The following is a 4,876-nucleotide window of genomic DNA, read 5'->3' as shown; positions in this document are numbered from 1 at the left end:
CGCTGTACATCGTTACAGGCGCAGAAGGATGCTGTACATCGTTACAGGCGCAAACAGACGCTGTACACCGTTACAGGCGCAGACGGACGCTGTACATCGTTACAGGCGCAGACGGACGCTGTACATCGCTACAGGCGCAGACGGACGCTGTACATCGTTACAGGCGCAGACAGACTTGTCTTTCTCCTGCAGGGCAGCTGGTGGGTTGGCAGTACCGGCCTTGTGAGTAGCAGCCCATCTTGTAGCCCACCACCCCACTGGGACCCTGCCCTAGGGATGCCCAAGAGAAGGAAGGCAGCATCACTGTAGAGATGTGAGCGTCAGAGGGTTGGTAAACCACAGAGCACTGGGGGCCATGTTGGAGGGAGTGAGTTTGGGAAGTTCCACGGGGTCTTGGCTTTGTCCACCTTCCACTGAGCCCCACAAAGTAATGGTGGGAGACTGGGAACTGGATTTGGAGTCTGAAATTTGGAGGACCCCCGCCCCTTCTATCTCCCATAGTGATGAGACCCAAGCAAGTTACTCAACTTCTGTGAACTTCCCTTGAATGAAGGAGCCATGCCTGCCCTCCCTAAAGGGAGGCCACGAGAATGAGACACAGTGATGGCTGTGGGGAGTGGCTGCTGGTGTCTGGGGTTCTCCACTCGCTGTGTGTTGTGGAGTCTCAGGACTTCTTCAGGGGGGTGAGGTGGGGGCACCACGGGTGCCCTCTTCTTTCTCACTGTGTTTCCATTTGAGCCTCAGAAGATCTGGGTTCTCAGCCAGTCCCTTTCTGAATGGCCTCAGAAGCACCCGCTGTAGCCCTCCATCTGTCCCAAGAAACATTCTAAGACAGCCCGAGAAGACAAGTGTTTGCGCTCCCTTTGCCCTCTGCTCACTCCAGGAGACCCCAGTGCCGTGAAGGCAAAGGTGCCAACTGTATTGGCCACTGTGTGTCTCCGTGCTAGAAGGGACCGGCACAGATCCAAGGCTCAAAAAGGGTGCATTGCCAATCCTGCTCCGTGGCGATTTTTGAGTAGATGCTTAGACAGACCCAGGCTGAACAGACGTGGGAGGGCGAGTGGGAGAATTCCCAGGCATATAGATTTGACAGATGATACTTGCATGTGTGTATTTACCCTTGCTGCCACTGTATCCATGACAAAGTTATGAAAACTTCTTAGACATAACCACACACCTGGAGGGGATGAGCTGCCGGATCTAGGGGATTGGTGTGTGAGGCTCACTATCAGAGTGTGTGTGTGTGTGTGTGTGTGTGTGTGTGTGTCTGTATAAATGCTTGCGTGTGAGTGTATGAGTGTGAGGATGTGAGGATTTAGTGTGTGGGTGTGGATGTGTGAGTGTGTGAGAATGTGAGTGTGTGTGAAGATGTATGGGTCAGTGAGTGTAAGTGACATGCCCTGCCTCCCTCTCAGCTTTCATTCCAAGGACACCATACGGATTTCCATGGGGGCCACCGCATTTTGTATTCCCACCAACAGTAGGTAAGTGTTCCAATTTCCCTATATCTTCCCCAGCATTCCGATTAAAAAAAAATAGCCATCCTAGTAGTGAACGTGAAAAAGTGGAAGGCCCTAAACGAGATGGATCGGCACAGTGGCTGCCTCAATGGGCTCAGGCATGGGACCAATTGTGAGGACGGCGCAGGGCCGGGCAGTGTTTTGTTCTGTTGTGCACAGGGTCACTGTGAGTCGGAGCTGACCCAATGGCACTTAGCAACCACGATGATAGTGAAGCAGCATCTCATCATGGGTCTACTTTGCAACGGTCTCGTGGCCATTGATGCCGAGCATCTTCTCATGGGCTCAGTGCCACCAAAGAAGACCCTCATTCACCTCATCTCCAAAAATGAACTCACCATGGATCAAAGTCCTCCCTGTAAGACCCAGAGCTTGAAAGATCGCCAGTGAGAACGCAGTGACAAACTTAGGGTCTCTAACAGGTGCAAAAACTATCAAACCTAACTGCAAACGCACCGGCAGCAGCAGACAAACCGGGTGATGATGACTTGCTGAAAATCACACCCTTTGGGGCATCAAAGGATTCCACCAAAAGAGTGAAAAGAGAACTGCACCCTGGGGCGGGGAAAGGGCCATGGTACAGTATAGAAAACGTCAATATCTCAAAAAGAAGATGACAAAGAACTCAATTTAAAAATGGACATAGGTAGAGAAGACCATAGGGCTAGCCCCACCACAAGACACGACATCCCTCACTGACCCATAGAGCTACGAGGGTCAGCACTGGAGGCACAGCGAGGGAATTGGGCCTGATCTGACCCCACCACCCTGGGTGAAACTCGAAGGGCGTGCAACAGAGCAGCAAGGGGAGCAAAGCAATGAAGTCCCCAAGGAACACCAAAAATAGACTTTGGGGTCAGGAGGTGGAACCCCATCAAACTAGACCGGAAAATACTTCTAAATATCAAAAAACAGACCTGGAACTATTTATAGGCTTGTCTTTTTTGTTGGGTTTTTGTTGTTGTTTTGTTTTGTTTTACTCTGTCTTGTTTTTGTGCTTGTTATTGTCTCTGCATGTCTATCTTGTTAAGATAGGCGGGATAAACAATCTGGAGGAGAAAACAATGGGACCAATGGTTCCCAGGGGACACAGGAGAGGGAGAGATGGGGGAAAGGAAAGGGGATGTCAACCAACCCAGGGACAAGGGAACAACAAGTGATCTAAAATCGATGGTGAGGAGGGTGTAGGATGCCTGGTGGGGCTTGATCAAGGGCAACGTAGCTGAGAGGAATACTGAAATCCAAATGAAGGTTGAGCATGATAGTGGGACAAGAGGAAAGTAAAAGAAAATAGAGAAAAGAGCTAGGAAGCAAAAGGCTTCCTAGAGGTCTAAATACAGGCATGTACATATGTAAATATATTTATATATAACGATAGGGAAATAGACTGGATTCTGGGCTTGTGCTTAATACTAGCCCCAATGGGAGAACAAATCGTTCTTATGACATGGCCCTGCTTGATGCTTAACCTCATGAAGAGATCGCTGAAGATAGGGATGCTGCAGCAAAGAGTGGTGAAGAAACTAGAGGGTGCCCAGCTATCAGAAAGAATAGTGTGCTGGATAGGATGTGGAACAGAACTCAAAAATCAGAAAAGAAACCAGGCTTATTGGTCAGAACGAAACTCAAAGACCATGGCTTTGAGTCATCCTTCAGGACTCAGCCCTGTGTTTGGCTGGTCACCATTGGAGATCCCAGGGACAGCACTGGGGACAAGGTTCAGAGGGTTTGGGAAGGAGGAGGAAGGGAAACAGGCCACACAGGGAGGTCGAGGGGTAAGTGACGGTGCACTGAGGGATGTCAACGGACGAACTGGAAAAAAGTGTGTATAATTGTTGAATGTAAACTTGGGGATCAGCTCTCTAAACCTCCCCCTAACTCACAATATTTTTTTTAAAAAAAGAGTTGATCAGAAATGCTTTTTGGGCCAGACTGTTCGTAGCTGCTGTCATCGTTGAGTTTGTTCAAACCACATGTTCCCCCAGTAACATGGCTCCCTGGGGTTTTCTCTGCGGTCTCCGTGGATGGAAGCAGTTTGCCAGGCCTTTCCTTCTGTGCATCCACGGAGTGGGTTCACATGTCCTTCCCACTTTTGCGTTAGCAGCCAATCACAAACTGCTGCTCACACAGCCCAAACTCTGAATGGCCAGCGCAGAGAACCCACTCTCATTTCCGTTCTGGGCTCATCTTGAGACTGGCCTGAGAGGGCGTGTGAAGCACTCTGAGCAGTGCCCAACCGAGAGAAGATGTTCCATCCTTGCTGAGCATGTTCACAAGGAATGACTCCCTCCTCCGAGGACCAAGTGTGGGCTGAGAGGTTTTGATGCCCGTCAGCCTGCACCAGCTACTGACAAGGTCTGGGGAAATTGGATCCCCAGAAGGGAGCCCATTGACTTGAGGGCAGTGGCGTTTCTGTTTCCCATCAGGAGAGACTAATGGTAGATGAAAAGGACAAAGAAACTCTGGGCTTGGTCAAAAAGATGCTGCATTCAGCTACTAACTTGCCTGGTGACCTCGGATAAGTGTGCTAAGCTCTCTGGACCTGTCTTTTCATATGGACAAGGTGTGTGTGTCGGGCAGGGGAGGGGGGTATTTTCACCACTCTCTTTACCTCACAGGGGATCCTGAGGGTCAAATAAAATGGTTCTATGTGCTGGAAAACTCGTAGGACCCACCTTCCCTCTAGGATGCTGGATGCTCTGCTGCCAGGGTTTCCAAGGCCACCAGGTTCATCTGTGGGGGGCCAGATGTCAGTGGAGCCTTCAGGCTAAGATGAGGAAGAAAAACGCTGGTGGTGTTCATCCCAAAATTAGCCAGTGAACACCCCATGGAGTGTAACAGGCCATTATCTGATTGCCAATAATCATGAAACTGACAGGGGGCAGGGCCAGGCTTTGTTCTGTTGGATTGTGGGATCACAGACAAGTGCACGGCAAGGAGCAACAACAAATGAAGTTCAAGGTGTGATGAATACCTTTCTTCTCCTCCCTCCAGGCCCAGAGGGCCCCAGATTCCCATTTGCAAGACTCTCCCCCAACTCTTGCCCACGTCTCCTTTGCTCTTGGCTCAATGAACCCTGCTCCAAACCCGGGGCTGTCTTGAAGAGAGGTCTGTGTGAAACCGTCCCTGGATTCTGCAGGTCTGCTGAAACAGGGCGGTCCAGAGGCGACAGGCCCACTGGCAGCTCGTGGGTAGAGAAAAGGAAGCCACCTCCTCTTCTCCTGCGACATGAGTCATCCTGTCAACATGCCCTTCTGACGTCACAGCTGGTTCGACCAGATGCCGCGGGACTTGTGCACTGCCCTTGCCAAGACCTCTCCCTCACCCTCTCTGAGTCAAAAGTACACCAGGGCACA

This window comes from Echinops telfairi, unplaced genomic scaffold, assembly GCF_000313985.2.
Source record: "Echinops telfairi isolate 266 unplaced genomic scaffold, ASM31398v2 ScPeMD7_2291;HRSCAF=2852, whole genome shotgun sequence".
NCBI classification, from domain to species: domain Eukaryota; kingdom Metazoa; phylum Chordata; class Mammalia; order Afrosoricida; family Tenrecidae; genus Echinops; species Echinops telfairi.
The sequence above is the reverse complement of the archived record's forward strand: the minus strand, read 5'-3'. Positions refer to the sequence as shown.